Here is an 18,444-nt window from a genome sequence, read left to right on the forward strand (position 1 = left end):
AAAGAGCAGAGTTGGCACCTGCAGCCCATGTCCATCAGTCTTTCACCTTACCCCCTTGCAAAGCCAAACAGTCTGAGCCCTAAGTCATTGAGCAGTCTCTTCTGCTATGACTCTGCTAGCAGGGTTTCCAAGAGCCATCCACATAGCCCTGCCCCAGAAGTGGAAGAGATTGAGTGCACCGAAGCCCAACCATTTATGTTTCAGGATGAGTAAATGGGAGGACTACGGCAGCACGTCTCGGATGATGGCGAAACACAAGTGCCAACTGTTGTGGCTTTCTGCAGTCTGCAGACCGACAAGGAGGGCAGGGGTGAAGACTGGGTGGAAGATGATGTGGAGGACGATGAGGTCCTCAAGTCCACATGGAATCAAGGTCATGTAAGTGACCTGTGTAGTTCGGAGGAAGAGGCGGTGGTCGCACAGAGCCACCAGCACAGCAGAAGAGGGAGCAGGGTGCAAAAGCGGAGCGGCCATCCCCTAGACAGTATGCCTGCTACTGCCCACCGCACCAAGGGACCGAGCACACCAAAGCCAGCTCCAAGGAGTTCCCTAGTGTGGCAGTTCTTTAGAAAATGTACTGACGACAAGACACGAGTGGTTTGCATGCTGTGCAATTAGAGCCTGAAGCGAGGCATAAACATTCTAAACCTTAGCACAACCTGCATGACCAGGCATCTAAGTGCAAAGCACGAGCTGCGGTGGAGTAGACACCTCAAAAACAAAGAAAGGTCTCTGGCTCCTCCTGCTTCTTCTTCTGATGCAGAATCGGCCTCTTCATCCCCCTCTGGAGTTACAGTGGCACCTGCCACCTCGCAAACAGAGGATCTGCCAGCAACGCCACCACCTGGGTCACCAAGCATCTCCACAATGTCTTATGGAAGCGTTTAGCTGTCTATCTCCCAAACACTAGAGCGAAAGAGAAAGTACCCACCTACCCACCCGCGATCCCTGGCCCTGAATGCCAGCATTTCAAAATTACTGGCCTTCGAAATGCTGTCATTCCTTCTGGTGGAGACGGAGAGTCTTAAAAGCCTTATGGCGGTGGCTATCCCACAGTATGTCGTGCCCAGCCGCCACAACTTTTCCAGGCGAGCCATCCCTTCCCTGCACAACCAAATGGGGGACAAAATCAGGTGTGCACTGACGCCATCTGTGGCAAGGTCCACCTAACTACGGAAACGTGGACCAGTAAGCACGGTCAGGGACGTTATATCTCCCTAGCAGCACACTGGGTAAATGCAGTGGCGGTTGGGCCTGAGGTGGATAGCAGTTTGGCGCATGTCCTTCCACCACCGAGGATTGCAGGGCGCTTCTCTTTGCCTCCTGTTGCTTCCTTCTCCTACTCCGCTTCCTCATCCTCTACCGCCTCCTCATTCGGCCAGCGTTACACCTTCACCACCAACTTCAGCACAGCCAGGAGTACACGACAGCAGGCAGTTTTAAAATGTATCTGTCGACGGGCATGGATCAACAAACCGATGAGTGATTGGTGCCAGTGAGCCGCAAGCCCGGCCTGGTGGTGTGCGATAATGGGCGAAATCTTGTAGCAGCTCTGGGCCTAGCCGATTTGACGCACATCTCTTGCCTTGTGCATGTGCTGAATTTGGTGGTGCAGAGGTTCCTTAAAAATTACCCCGATATGTCAGAGCTGCTACAGAAAGTGCAGCTTTCTGTGCGTGCTTTCGGTATTCTCACCCTTCGGCCTTCTCGCTCACCGCCTCATATGGGACGTGCCCACAAGGTGGAACTACACCTTGCACATGCTGGCTAGACTGTGCGAGCAGCAGCAGGCGATAGTGGAGTTTTAGCTGCATCACACACGGGTGAGTCGCTCTGCGGAACAGCACCACTTCACCGCTAATGACTGGGCCTCCATGCGAGACCTGTGTGCCTTGTTGCGCTGTTTCGAGTACTCCACCAACATGGCCAGTGCCAATGACGCTGTTCTCAGCGTTACTATCCCACTTATATGCCTTTTTGAAAAAATGCTTCGGGCAATGATGGAAGAGGATGTGTCACAGGAGGAGGAGGAAGAGGGATCATTTCCAAGGGTTTCAGGCCAGTAATTCACAAGTGGCTCCGAGGGAGGGTTCCTGCACCCATAAACGCCACGTACACAATTGTCCAGCCAGGGCAAAGTTCTGGAGGATGACGAGGTGAAGGATGAGATGGAGGAGGAGGAACCGTGTTCAAAGCAGGGTGGCACCCAAACCGGCTCATGGCCATCACTGGTGCGTGGCTGAGGGATACAGAGGACACTGACAATACACCTCCCACAGAGGACAGCTTGTCGTTGCCTCTCGGCAGCCTGGCACACATGAGCAATTACATGCTGCAGTGTCTCCGCAACGACCGCCGAGTTGCCCACATTCTAACTTGTGCTGATTACTGCGTGGCCACGCTGCTAGATCCCCATTACAAGGACAACGTATCGTTCTTAATTCCGTCACTGGAGAGTGATTGTAAGAGGCGCGAGTACAAGCGCACGCTGGTAGATGCGCTGCTGGTTTCATTCCCACCTGACAGCGGGGGCACAATGGAAGCACAAGGCGAAGGCAGAGGAGGAGGAAGAGGTTGCCAACACAGCTGGGGCACTGCCAGCACCTCAGAAGCCAGGGTTAGCATGGCCAAAATGTGGAAAAGCTTTGTCAGCACGCCACAACAACCAGCACCACCAGCTGATATGGAACGTCTTAGCAGGAGGCAGCCTTTCAGCAACATAGTGGAGCAGTATGTGTGCACACACGTACACGTACTGAATGATGGGTATGCCTCCTTTAACTTCTGGGTCTCCAAATTGGGCACATAACCTGAGCTTGCCTCTTACCCCTTGGAGGTGCTGGCCTGCCCTGCAGCCAGTGTATTTTCTAAACGTGTGTTTAGCACGGCAGGGGGCATTATCACAGTCAAGCGCAGACAAGGCATGGATCCCACAAGACTTGTCGGTAACTTGTGCAGAATAGACATGTATACCGGCCTTACCCAGCCATTGTTATACTCTAGCGCAATTGCTCATTGTTGTATTTTTGATATTTCCCACTCTTTTGGAGTGTACCCTAATTTAAACAAAAAAAGATAATATTTAAAACAAAAACCAGTGTTGGCTACCTCCTCCTCCTCCTCTGCTTCCACCTACACCGCTTCGTCCACCGCCTCCTCAACCTCCTACTAAGTATGGACCTCCACCTCATAGATCAAGAATATTATTTTTAATTTTTACGTATTTTATTTTAAGTCATTTGACTAATTTGTCTGATACATTGTTGGGTGACATATCCCAAATTTTTGGGTCTGATATACCCCTGCTCTACCTAGTAGACAGGGATATAAATTTCAATAATTTGTCTGCTACATTGTCGGGTGAAATTCACCATTTTTTGGCTGTGATATATCCCTGCTCTACCTAGTAGACAAGGAAATACATTTCACTAATTTGTCTGTTACATTGTCGGGTGAAATTCACCAATTTTTGGTTGTGATATACCCCTGCTCTACCTAATGGACAGGGAAATACATTTCACTAATTCGTCTGTTAATTTGTTGGGTGAAATTCACCAATTTCTGGCTGTGATATACCCCTGCTCTACATAGTGGACAGGGAAATACAGTTCACTAATTTGTCTGTTAGATTGCTGGGTGACATTCACCAATTTTTGGCTGTGATATACCCCTGCTCTACATAGTGGACAAGGAAATACATTTCACTAATTTGTCTGTTACATTGTTGGGTGACAAATGCTCATCTTTTGCTCTAGAAAGTACATTTGCAGCCTACACTGCATTTTGGACAATACGAATGGTGAGGCCAGAACAAGTACAGACTATAGTAGATTGGGGGGGCTGACAGTGCCTACAGTTCCTTCGCATTGTCTCCCACCCAGTCCCCTGCTGAAAGATAAGGGTTGGCACCTATACCCCATGGCCATCTGTCTTTCAACTCACCCCTTTGAAAATCAAGCAAGCAGTCTGAGCCCCAAGTCATGCAGTGGTCTGTTATGCTTTTTGATGACTCTGCTGGGAGGGTTTCCATGGGCCATCCATATAGCCCTGCACCAGAAGTGTAAGAGATTGAGTGCACTGATGCCCAACCACTTATGTTTCAGGATGAGGACATGGGAGGACCAGTTCGGAGGAAGAGGCGGTGGTAGCACAGAGGCACCAGCAGAGCAAAAGAGGGAGCAGGGTGCAAAAGCGTCTGTTACATTCTTGGGTGACATTTTACCATTTTGTCCATGAATAAACCCCTGCTCTGCATAGGTGACAGGGACCTAAATAAAAAAAAATCGTCTGTTACACTGTCAGGTGACATTTTGCCAATTTTGCCGTATACAAACCCCTGCTCTGCATAAGTGACAGGGACCTAAATTTCTAAAAATCGTCTGTTACATTGTCAGGTGACATTTTACCAATTTTGCTGTATACAAACCCCTGCTCTGCATAGGTGACAGGGAGCTAATTTTTGTAAAATCGTCTGTTCAATTGGTGGGTGACATGAACACAGGTTTGCTGTGAATAAACACCTGCTCTGCATAGTTGACAGGGACCTAAATTTCTAAAATAAAAGCCCTATATACAGTACACCAGCAGTTACACACAGTTTATTTTATTAACTGTCCCCCATAAAAATGACCTCTACAGCACCCCGCCCCTTTAACTGTAACCTCCACAGTGCTCTGCCCTCCATAACAATGTCCTCCACAGCACCCGCCCCTTTAACAGTCAACTCCACAGCACCCTGTCCCCTTAACATTGACCTCCACAGAACTACACCTCCTTAACAGGGATCTCCACAATGTCCCATTCCCATAACACTGACCTCCACAGCATTTTACCCCTTTAATAGTGACCTCCCCCCTTAACAGTGAACTCCACAGCACCCTGCCCCCTTAACAGTGACCTCCACAGGCAGGGGAGGGCTGGCAGCCTTAGTTCTGGGGAGAAAATCCAGTCAAGTGGCCCATTTAGCCCCGCCCATTATTAAAAGCCCCTCCTACATATAATAGGCCACTCCCAACAAACACTGTACAGCTGAAATTCTATAAATGAGGCCTGTCTCTACACATCATACGGAGAGGAGAGACCTGTCCTGGCTGCACTGCCTGCTTCACATTATACAATAAACAGCAGGCTACAGCCAGGAAGCTCCTCCGCTCTCCTCCCTCCCCAGATCCTGCTCAAGGCTTGCTGTTCCCCCCACCATCTGCCTCCCGCCCATGGCCTGCTGCCCCCTTTGGCCGTCCTCACCCAGCTCTGAATCCTCCTGCAAATGGCAGGAGGAGGAGCCGGAGCATCTCCTCTCCTACATAGCGCCCCATACCTCTTACATCCAGTGATGTCACCATTGTTGTAGACGTTCTCTTTCTTTATCTTCTCCATTCAGACCAGACCGCCATGATTATTTTTCTGCCATTTACCCATCTCTGCAAAGATTGACAAACAGACATTAGTTTCCCACATTTCCATCATCTTCACATCTTCTGAACACCCTTTCCTGCCACCCCCAATACTATACTGCAGAAACAGTCCCCCTAGAAATACTACTACCACACAGATAGTGCCCCAATACTGTGCCCGCTATGCCCCCAATACTATACTGCAGAAACAGTCCCTCTAGAAATACTACCACACAGATAGTGCCCCCTTAAACAATTATTGGCACACAGTGCTCAAAAAAATAACTGCACCCAGACACTAATAGTATAAAGATAATGGCTGATACTATGCCAGGGTGCCCCCAAAGTAACAGTGCTCCCCAAAATCCCACCAATAGAAATAATTATCTGCCAGAGCACACTTAGTAGTAATAATGCCCCTATAGTGCCCTAGTAATCATGTTCCTCATAGCCCTCCAGTAGTAGTAAAGATCCCCATAATACCCCCTAGTAGTATTACTTCTCCCTATAATATGACAGTACATGAAATACCCCCGCTTAGTGCTCGCAGTTGAGCTAATGTCCCCATAATGTATGCCAGTATAAAATACCCCTATATAGTTCCCCAGTAAATGCCCTCATAGTGCTCCTCTCCCCCTTCCCCATAGTGTCCCCCATAATATGCCAGTAAAAAAAACAGCCCCTTCTTAGTGCCCCCAGCAGATGCCCCTATAGTGCTCCTCTCCCCCACAATGTGCCAGTAAAAAATGCCTTCTTAGTGGCACCATATGCCCCAAGAGTGCTCCAATTCCCCATAGTGCCCCCAAATAATGCTCCATAGTGCCGCTCTCCCCTATAGTGCCTCCCATAATGTGCCAGTAAAAAATGCCCCCTTAGTGCCACCAAATGCCATAGTGCCCCCCATAATGTGCCAATACAAAAAGCCGCTTTAGAGACCCCACTTCCTTATAGTGCCCCCAAATAATGCCCCTATAGTAACACCAGATGCCCCATAGTGCCCCTCTCCCCTATAGTGCCCCCCATAATGTGCCAATAATGAAAAAAAGCCCCTTTAGAGCCCCCAGATACCCCCATAGTGCTCCTCTCCCCCATGTTGCCCCCCATAATGTGCCAGTAAGAAATGCACTAATAGTGCCAGCTCCCCTCATAGTGCAAGCTCCCCCCTATAGTGCCAGCCCCCCCCATAGTGCCAGTTCCCCCCATAGTGTCAGCTCCCCCTTCATAGTGCCAGCTCCCCCATAGTGTTAGCCCCCCATAGTGCCAGCCCCTCCAATTGGGGCTGGCGATCCTGAGGACGGCGATACAGATGAATATGGAGATGAGCGTTTCCACAATGGAAGCGCTCATCTCCTACTGCCCGCTGCCACTGCTTCCCGCCTTAATTACATCCAGGGCCGCGCCGCCTGTGGTGATCGGCGGTGCGGCCCTGAGGAATAAAAATATATATGAACCTAACTGTATGTGGGGGCACGCACGCCGCACACATTGTTCTTCTTTACATTTTTCAAAAGTTGGGAGGTAGAGTGGATATAAAAAGTCTACACACCCCTGTTAAAATGTCAGGTTTCTGTGATGTAAAAAAATGAGACAACAATAAATCATTTCACAACTTTTTCCACCTTTAATGTGACCTATAAGGGTACATGCACACGTTCAGGATTCATGTGCGGAGAATCCGCACTAAAATCCGCAGGTGTTCACAGGCAAGTCCGTGCGGTCAATCCGCATTAATTGGTGCGGATTTGCGTGCGGATTTGCGTGCGGATTTTCCGCATGCGGATTTCACTAAGTGAATTAAGAAAATCTGGTCAGGAAAAATAAAATAAATTGACATGCTGCGGATTTTAAAATCCACACCGCAGGTCAAAATCCGCGCGGAATAAATCCGCATCATGTGCATTGAGAATTTCAGATTCTCATAGAATACAATGTACATGACCTACGGTGCGAATCCGCACGCAATCCTGATCGTGTGCATGTAGCCTAAACTGTACAACTCAAACTGAAATCTTTTAGGTAGAGGGAAGAAAAACTATAAAAATAAAATAATATGGTTGCATAAGTGTGCACACCCTTAAACAAATACTTTGTTGAAGCACCTTTTGATTTTATTACAGCACTCAGTCTTTTTGGGTATGAATATAAAGTATAGGGTGGTTGTGCACATCTCGTTTGGAGGGGTTCATCTAACGTTTTTATATATAAAATGAATTCCTAATGTAAAATTGCAGTTTTATTTCCAATATGTTAAAAACGGATGTATGACAGTATCCAATGTACAGGGAATTTCAAAGATGGACCATAAAATATTGGGGTCTCCGTAATGAATATCTCGGATAGTCCTCAAGTATACAGCTGTATAGCCCTCTGACAGTTCAGGAAAAATAAAAATAAAAATATAAAAATAAATATAGAATAAAAAAATGTATCAAAACTCTTTAAATAAGTACAGACATTAACCAGAATTCATAAATGTAGTGATCAATAATTCATCCACAATTGGACCAAATGAGAACAATAGGTAGTATATCCGCAATGGGACCACAAAGAAAAGACACAAATGTGAATGTGTAATAAAAATGTGAAATAAATATTATAGTGAATACATGGAAGTAAGTCCACCTATTTAGGAAATAATGTAAAATCAATTATGGAGAGACCTAGTGTTTAGGTATGAAGTATTTCCATCTACAGTGCTGCCCAGCAAGCAATTTTTTGACAGGCAATGCCATAGGTGTCTCCCAAAAGATAATAAGACAATGTACAAGAGGCATTATTGTGGGGAAAAAAAACATTTCTCAGCTTTTATTTACATTTGAGCAAAAAATACAAGATGTTCTGCGCTGTGGAAAATCTTAGAGGACGTGGTCGGAAGCCAAAAGTGACACCTGTGCTGGCCAGGAGGATAGTTAGAGAGGTGAAGAAAAATCCAAGTATCACCACCAAGGCCATCCTGGTGAATCTGGGCTCTGCTGGTGGCAATGTCTCAAGGCAGACAATCCAACGGACACTGCACAATGCAGACCAAGGAGGACGCCACTTCTCCAGATAAGGCACACAAAAGCTCAGTTGGCCTTTGCAAAAGCTCATCTGGACAAAGAAGAAGACTTCTGGTCTTCTGTGTTATGGTCAGATGAAACAAAAATTGAATTGTTTGGTCACAATCATGTTTCCTTCATTTGGCGTAAAAAAGGAGAAGCCTTCAACCCAAAGAACACCATCCCCACTGTCAAACATGGTGGTGGGAACCTAATGCTTTGGGGGTGTTTTTCAGCCAATATACCAGGGAACCTAATCACAGTAAACAGCACCATGAAAAAAGAGCAATACATGAGGATTCTCAACGACAACATCAGGCAGTCTGCAGAGAAACTTGGCCTTGGGCACCAGTGGACATTTCAGCATGACAATGACCCAAAACACACAGCAAAAGTGGTGAAGAAATGGTTAGCAGACAACAACATTAACGTTTTGGAGTGGCCCAGCCAGAGTCCATACTTGAATCCAATTGAGAATCTGTGGAGGGAGCTAAAGATCAGGATGATGGCAAGAAGACCCTCCAACCTGAAAGATTTGGAGCTCATTGCTAAAGATGAATGGGCAAAAATACCTGTGGAGACATGCAAAAAGCTGGTCTGCAATTATAGGAATCATTTGATTGCTGTAATAGCCAATAAAGGCTTTTTTCTATTGATTATTCAGAAGGGTATGAAGAATTTTGGACTGGACACTTTTTGCTCAAATGTAAATAAAAGCTGAGAAATGTTTTTTTCCACAATAATGCCTCTTGTACATCGTCTTATTATATTTTGAGAGACACCATGTCATTTCCCGTCCAAAAATTACTTGCTGGTTGAATAAGGCTAGGTCTACATGACAACATTTGTCGCGTGACATTTTGTTGCACTAATGTCGCGCGACAATTTTTAGAATGGCAGTCTATGGTGCTGTGACTGCGACGCAACAGTCGCAGAAAATCCATTCGAGATGGATTTTTCTGCGACTGTCGCGTCGCAGTCGCAGCATGTCGTAGTGCAATGCCATAGACTGCCATTATAAAAATTGTTGCGTGACATTAGTGCAACAAAATGTTGCGCGACAAATGTTGCGCCCTATTTGTCGCGCAACAAATGTTGTCGTGTAGACCTAGCCTAAATGTAACTTTAAGTAAAAATTTGCCAGGGGTATGAATAATTATGGGCAGGACTGTATATATAGAAAGTTCCACCTGTAAAAAAAGGAGAGAAAGAGGATTCAGGTGCAAAAACACTCCAAATCTGTCAGATTGTGAGGGCATCTCTTGTGCACAGCCTTCTTTAGATCACTCCACAGATTTTCAATTGGATTCAGGTCTGGGCTCTGTCTGGGCCATTCCAAAACTTTAATCTTCTTCTGGTGAAGTCATTCCTTTGTTGATTTGGATGTATGCTTTGGGTCATTGTCATGCTGAAAGATGAAGTTCCTCTTCATGTTCAGCTTTCTAGCAGAAGCCTGAAGGTTTTGTGCCAATATTGACTGGTATTTGGAACTCTTCATAATTCCCTCTAGCTTAACTAAGGCCCCAGTTCCAGCTGAAGAAAAACAGCCCCAAAGCATGATGCTGTCACCACCATGCTTCACTGTGGGTATGGTGTTCTTTTGGTGATGTGCAGAGTTTTGTGATAAACATATCTTTTGGAACTATGGCCAAAAAGTTCAACTTTGGTTTCATCAGATCATAACACCTTTTCCCACATGCTTTTGGAGACTTCAGATGTGTTTTTGCAAAATGTAGCCTGGCTTGGATGTTTTTCTTCGTAAGCAAAGGCTTTCGTCTTGCCACTCTACCCCATAGCCCAGACATATGAAGAATACGGGAGATTGTTGTCACGTGTACCACACAGCCAGTACTTGCCAGATATTCCTACAGCTACGTCAATGTTGCTGTAGGCCTCTTGGTAGCCTCCCAGACCAGTTTTATTCTCGTCTTTTCATCAATTTTGGGGGGATGTCCAGTTCTTGGTAATGTCACTGTTGTACCATATTTTCTCCACTTGATGATTACTGTCTTCATTGTGTTCCATGGTACGTATATATCCAATGCCTTGGAAATTCTTTTGTACCCTTCTCCTGATACCTTTTAACAGTTAGATCCCTCTGATGCTTTGGAAGCTCTCTGTGGACCATGGATTTTGCTGTGGGATGTGACTAAGAAAATTTCAGGAGAAACCAACTAGAGCAGCTGAGCTTTATTTGGGTTTAATCAGAGGCACTTTAAATGATGGCAGGTCTATGCTGAATCCTATTTAACATGATTTTTAATGTGATTGCTTAATTCTGAACACAGCTACATCCCCAGTTATAAGACACACTTATGCAACCACATTATTTAAGGTTTTTTTTCTTCTTCCCTCCACCTAAAAGATTTCAGTTTGTTTTTCAATTGAGTTGTAGTTTATAGGTCATATTAAAGGTGGAAAAAGTTCTGAAATGATTTATCTTTGTCTCTTTTTTTTTACAGCACAGAAACCTGACATTTTAACAGGGGTGTGTAGAATTTTTTTTAATCCAGTGTATGCTATAAAGAACAGATAGACAGACAGACATATATATACTAGCGAAGGACCCGGCTTCGCATAGGTACATTCCATCTATTTAATTTAATGTTTGTGTGTGTCGTTAAAAGATATTGACAGTATCCCCCATAACAGTGACCTCTATAGCACCCGCCCCTTTAATAGTGAACTCCACAGTCCCCCACCCCTTAACACTGAACCCCCCACAGTGCCCCGCCACTTTAAAATGGGACATTCACAGCAGCCCACCCCCTTAACTTTGACCTTCACAGCAGCCCGCCCCTTTAACAGTGAGTTTCACGGCACCCCACTCACTTGACAGTGACCTCCTCAGGGGACCACACCCTTAACAGTGACCTCCACAGTACCTCACTGCTTTAACAGTGACCTAACAGTACCCTGCTGCCTTAACAGTGACCTCCACAGCAGTTGCCCCTTTAATAGTGGCCCCTGTCCCCTTAACAGTGACCTCCACAGTGTCTGCTCCTTGAACAGTGACCTCCACAGCGCCCTGCCCCTTTAACCCCTAAGGACTCAGCCCTATTTCACCTTAAGGACTTGGCCATTGTTTGCAAATCTGACCAGTGTCATTTTAAGTGCTGATAACTTTTGCAGGATGAGATGACGGTTTTATTGGCACTATTTTGGGGTGCGTGTGACTTTTTGATCGCTTGCTATTACACTTTTTGTGATGTAAGGTGACAAAAAATGGTTTATTCAGCAGAGTTTTTTTATTTTTTATGGTGTTCATCTGAGTTTTTTTCCCCCTATTTTTTACCATTTTTTTTTTACTTTATTTGGGGAAAATTAAGTTTTTGTTTATTTTTACTTTATTTTTTGTCCCACTTTGGGACTTGAACTTTTGGGGGTCTAATCCTTTACAATGCATTCCAATACTTCTGTATTGGAATGCATTGGCTGTATGAGTAATACTGTGAGATCCAGGGGGCTGGATCTCACAGGCTTGTCACCAGAAGGCAGCGCAATGCCTTCCTTAGGCATCGCGCTGCCTTCCATGCCATCGGGTCCCCCCTACAGCCGCAAGGGGACCCGATAGCACCGCCAATCGCCACCGCAAACCGCAGGTAAAGCCGCAAACCGCAGGTCGGAATTGAGCTGCGATTTGCGGCGATCACCGATACGGGGGGGTCACATGACCCCCCCGGCTTTGTGACAGGATGCCCGCTGAATGATTTCAGCGGACATCCTGTTCCTATTAACCTCTGCCGCGCCGCAATCTAGTTTTAAAGTTATGACGTACCGGTACGTCATGGGTCCTTAACCCCTTAAGGACGCAGGGCGTACCGGTAGGCCCTATTTCCCGAGTCCTTAAGGACTCAGGGCGTACCGGTATGTCCTAACTTAAAATCGGGATTCCGGCGCCACGGGGGTTAATCGCAACGGGATGCCGGCTGAAATCATTCAGCCAGCATCCCGTAACAACGCAGGGGGGGGGGTCATTTGACCCCCCCCCCCCACCCCCCGCATCGGCGATCGCAGAAAACCGCAGGTCAATTCAGACCTGCGGTTTTCTGCGTTTCCGGTCCATTCGGGTGTCCTGTGACCCGATGAACCGGAAAAAGACTGTGATCGGTGGCGTGATTACACACCACCAATCGCAGTGCGAAGATTTGGCGAGGCGGTGCTGGCCCTGGTGCTGAACACTGCTGTCCAGGGTGCTGATTAGTGCAGGGGAGAGAGGCGCGAGATTCAAACTTCCTGCGCTCCTCTCTCCCCTCCTCTTCCTGTTCTGCACGAGTACCCGGCAGCTTCATCCAGCACCAGCTCCTGTGTCCCCCTAATCGGCATCCATCACTCTCCTGCACCCATCACCACCCAGGTAGGTTAGGGTCAGTGAGGGAGAGGCACCGTTAGGCAGGGAAAGAAGGGAAAAGTTAGTTAGGAAAAAAAAAAGAAAAAGTACTTTTATTCAAAACTTTCTTTGATCCATCTATCAGACCCCAGACCCCCCCTGCCACTTGCAAAACCCGGGCATGGTACAAAAAAGTTGCGGTCTACTTGGTGCAGGTTGCCATGCACAACTCTTTTGTACTATCCCGAAGCGCTGGCAGCACAGGGACATTCCTCCAATTCTATGAGGCAGTCCTCAGGGACCTGATCTTTTCGGACCAGGAAAGAGCAGGCCGGAGTACCTCGGGAACTGGAGGCGCCCGGATCGTCCCTGGCCAACACTTTCCAGGTGTGGTCCCCCATACTGGAAAGAAGGGACGAAGCCCAAAAAAGTGCAAAGTGTGTCGCAGGAGGGGGATACGGAAGGACACCACCACTCAGTGCGACACGTGCCCCGATCATCCGGGCCTCTGCGTTATCGATTGCTTCAGGGAGTATCACGCTTTTTATAATCCCCAACAGTCCACTAGAGAACATAATAAACTATGGCTCTCAGACTTTGGAGACTCTGAAACAATTTATTTTCCCCCAAAAAATATTAGTTTTAGTGCAGGCATCCTCAAACTGCGGCCCTCCAGATGTTGTAAAACTATAACTCCCAGCATGCCCAGACAACCTACAGCCATCAGCAGGCATGGTGGGAATTGTCGTTTTATAACATCTGGAGGGCCGCAGTTTTAGGATGCCTGCTTAGTGTCTCCAAAGTCTGAGAGCCATACATATTGGGCATCGTCGCGTGCGTAAAAGTCGTCGCTATAAAAATTACTTTTGACCAAACGCCTCGGATGAACGGTGTTAAAAATATAAAATAAAAACTGTGCCAAAACACACATTTTTGGGCGAAATTTCAATTTGAATCCATTTTGCCGGTAATAAAGCAAGGGTTAACAGCCAAACAAAACTAAATATTTATTGCCCCGATTCTGTAGTTTGCAGAAACACCCCATATGTGGTCGTAAATGGCTATATAGCCGCACGGCAGGGCGGCTATAGAACGAAGGGAACTCCATACGGTTTCTGGAAGGCAGATTTTGATGGACATTTTTTTTTTAAACCATGTCCCATTAGAAGCCCCCCCTGATGTAGCCTAGACTAGAAACTCCAAAAAAGTGACCCGATCTAAGAAACTACACCCCTCAAGGTATTCAAAAGTTACTTTACAAACTATGTTAACCCTTTAGATGTTCCACAAAACTAAATAGCGAATGTAGAAACAATTTTAGAATTTCATTTCTTTGTTACATTCCCTCAAAAAAGAGTAATATAAAATCAAATTTACCCCTAAAATAGTCCCAAAACAACAACCACCTTATCCCGTAGTTTCCTAGATGGGGTCACTTTTATGGAGTTTCTACTCTAGGGGTGCATCAGGGGGCTTGAAAGGGTACATGGTGTAAAAATAAACCAGTCCAGCAAAATCTGCCTTCTATAAACCATATGACGTTCCCCTTCTTCTATGTCCTGCCATTTAGCCAAATAGTAGTTTACGACCACATATAGGGTGTTTCTGCAAACTACAGAATCAGGGCAACCCATTTTGAGTTTTGTTTGGCTGTTAACCCATTTTTTCCAGTAATAAAGTAAGGGTTAAAATAAAAAAAATTCCAAAAAATATAAATTTCTAAATTGTTTCTCCATCTGCCATTAACTCTTGTGGAACACCTAAAGGGTTAACAAAGTTTGTAAACCCAGTTTTGAATACCTTGAGGGGGTGTACTTTCTTAGATGGAGTCACTTTTTTGAAATTTCTATTCTAGGGGTGCAACAGGGGGCTTCAAATGGGACATGGTATAAACAAAACCAGTCCTGCAAAATCTGCCTTCCAAAACCCATATGGTGTTCCCCTCCTTCTATGTGCTCCCGTTCGGCCAAACAGTAGTTTATGACCACATATGGGATGTTTCTGCAAACTACAGAATCAGGGCAACCCATATTGAGTTTTGTTTGGCAGTTAACCCTTGTTTTACTCCTGGAAAAAAATTATTATATTGAAAAATTTTCCCAAAAATATAAATTTCGAAATTGTTTCTCCATCTTCCATTAACTCTTGTGGAACACCTAAAGGGTTAACAAAGTTTGTAAACCCAGTTTTGAATACCTTGAGGGGTGTACTTTCTTAGATGGAGTCACTTTTTTGAAATTTCTATTCTAGGGGTACAACAGGGGGCTTCAAATTGGACATGGTATAAACAAAACCAGTCCTGCAAAATCTGCCTTCCAAAACCCATATGGTGTTCCCCTCCTTCTATGTGCTTCCGTTCGGCCAAACAGTAGTTTATGACCACATATGGGGTGTTTCTGCAAACTACAGAATCAGGGCAACCCATTTCGAGTGTTGTTTGGCAGTTAACCCTTGTTTTACTCCTGGAAAAAATTTATTATATTGGAAAATTTTCCAAAAAATAGAAATTTCGAAGTTGTTTCTCAATCTGCCATTAACTCTTGTGGAAGACCTAAAGGGTTAATAAAGACAGTTTTGAATACCTTGAGGGGTGTAGTTTCTAGAATGGGGTGGTTTTGGGAGGTTTCTATAATCTAAGCCTCACAATATGACTTCAAACCTGAACTGGTCCATAAAAAGTGGGATTTTGAAGATTTATGAAAAATTTCTAAGTGACCAGTACTTAAAGGTGGATTTACACTGTCTGATAAGCGTTCATTGGGTGATCATGTCGTTTGCCCGGACACACCAATTATCGTTTCTGGGCAGCAGATAGTGCGGTCTAAACAGCGTTCTGCTGCTCAGAAACAATGATTCTGTATGGGGACGAGCAATCGCAATGGTGATCCCTCGTCCTCATACTGTGAAGGAGATCCCTGCATGTAAATGAAGCAAACTCTTCCCGCTTCCTTCCCGACTGTCGGCTACACATCACAGCGTCTAAACCTGCCTTCAATCTCTTTCCTTTCCCTGATAAAACCCTATCTCTACCTAATTACATCACCATACTCTCCCTATATTTTCCCTTTACTTTCCCTATCATACCTATATTGCTAGGTTGTGTCTGCAATTGCTGTTTGGAAGACATAGCCAAAACATATGCTTTCAGATGGCTAGCTGCACACAGGATGACTTTTCTGCCTTTTGAGCAAAACGATTTGCTAGAATCCTGCCCCTGGCAGATCAGGCAGTCTGTCAGCCTTTGGGCCAATCAGGGCAAGCCCCCGCCCCGCCCTTGCTCCTTCATCTTCACCCTCCTGTTTTCCCCACCAATTTTCACAGTAACTTGCTGACCATCTAATGTGTACGGTGCTGCCCTAACTTTTTTTTTTTTTTATGGCAGTTGTCAAGGAAAAAAGTGTCGGGTCCCATAACAAAGTCAGGAATTACTCCCGCTAACCACACTTTGCTGACACTAAGCTGATCTATAGAAATACAAACAGCAGAATAACTAATACAGATAGACAATGGGCTCCACAAAACCCAAATCCGCAAAATACGGATAACGTCGATGTTGCATCTGTTTTTTTTCTTTATTTCAATAGTCCGTGAACTGCAATTTGTAGCCAAGTAAAGGACATGTTCTATCTTTTGCAGAATGGACATACGAATGTCTTCTGTGTGCTTTCCACATCCGAGGATTTTACTAAGATGCTGAGAGGAGGATTAAGGAACAAATGAATGAGCTCCGTTGTCCAGAGCAGGAGCTGCTTTTTGCTCTGATTATCATAATTAATCTAACTTACATAAATGGTAAAATATTCTACGTCCTGATATACTGTTATTAGTTCTTCCTACTTTCTGCTATTTGTTATATTAAGTGAAATAGTTTTGTTGTGCATTATTAATTTGATTGACTGCTTAACATGCAATGTTTTTCTCTTGAGTGTAGTGGGAATACAAGAAATTCTCCCTAGACATACTGCGACTGTATTTAGCAGTAGAAAAATCATATAAGTCATTCACACTATTATACTAAAGAGCTGCAGCGCACAAACCTTCAAAAGTATGTCGTAAATGCAATTGCAACCTTTTCTATCTGGCTTGCTAATGTTTTTTGATGCTTATTAGAAGGACAAGAGCAGTCTGGGAGTGAACTCCCTCTTAGGCCTCATTCAGGCGGTAGTACTGTAGGCATAGGTTAGCGACGCGTCTGTTTTAGCCTTCCTGCAGTGTCCACCTGCTTCTTACATTTGAGGATATAGTCTCCTATAGGCGGCAATGCTGGATGGGTCTATATGGAAAAGGGCAGTTTGTGAACAGTGTGAAAACAGCCTTATGCCCGCAGTTCCTAGCCCAACTGCAGGTCTCGTCACTAGAACCTACAGTATCATAGGTATATAAAGTAGTATGCCTCATTCGCACGTCAATGTTTTAGTCAGTGATTTCCATCAGTGATTTTGATCTAAAACCAGGTGCGGCTCTAAACACAGAACAGGTGCAGATCTTTCCCTTATACCTTATATCTGTGGAGGCTCCAGTCCTGGTTTGGTTCACAATCACTGACCAAAAAACTGACGTATGAATAAGGCTTTATGCTGGAAATTTACACTGGGTCATTTAACCACTGGTCAGGGTGAGAATTGCAGCTGTGCTATAGATGGTAAACTATGTGACATAGTAGGTATTAATGTTAGTATGCTGAGTTTAATGCTACCTTTGTAAGGCTGGTGCTGCACAGAGGCATTGTGTAGTGAGATCAGAGAAGAGGCACCATCTTTGGATCTGATTCTGGCCTGCTGCCGCTGGTGCTAGAAGAGGTTTATACTGTGTCCTTTGTGGTTCTGTTTTTGTAGCCTACTTTATGTTTGACCTGAATCATTTGACAAAACTATTAATTTGTGACCATTCTGCGCTTTTATCAGGATTTCAGACCTTCTGCATGTCCTGATCTCGGCTAGCTTGATTTTGCTGATTAGTTTGTGCCCCCTTGTGGTTGTCTAGTCTGCAACAGTACTTCTCAGTTTTCATCCAGAGAAGCGTGTGACTAGGTTTTCAAAGTATATGTCAATGCTGTATTTTATGGATTTCTCCTAACCCAACTACCCTACTTGAGACTTCTGATGCTGGTGCTACCCACTCCGAGTTCCCATTTGCTGCAGCCTTTCTGTAGACAGCTCACGCTTTATAATTTTATGCTGAGAATTAAAAGTAATTATGTAATATGCACATTTTACGTCGTACTTTATGTTTAGAAATTAATTGTAGTAATCTGTAGATGTTTGGCTGCCCTGTGTGATATTGTTATCTCCAGCGTAGTGCATCTGTATAAGGCCTCTTTCACACTGGCGTGTGCGCCCCGTTGCTGTATTGCGGGCCGCAATACACAAGCACAGTCCGTGGGGCAGCCACAGCGGATCGCAGACCCATTCACTTGAATTGGTCCGTGATCCGGCCGTTCCGCACCATAGGACATGTTCTATCTTTTTGCAGAACGGAAGTATGGGACGAAACCCCACGGAAGCACTTCGTAGTGCTTCTGTAGGGTTCCGTTCCGCACCATTCCGTATTTCCGGACCTATTCAAGTGAATGGGTCCGCATCCGTGATGCAGAATGCCTACGGAACGCCACCCGTCACACGCCAGTGTGAAAGAGGCCTAAGGCTACTTTCATACTTGCGGCAGAGTGACCCGGCAAGCTGTT

This window comes from Bufo gargarizans, chromosome 6, assembly GCF_014858855.1.
Source record: "Bufo gargarizans isolate SCDJY-AF-19 chromosome 6, ASM1485885v1, whole genome shotgun sequence".
In the NCBI taxonomy this organism is placed as follows: Eukaryota; Metazoa; Chordata; class Amphibia; order Anura; family Bufonidae; genus Bufo; species Bufo gargarizans.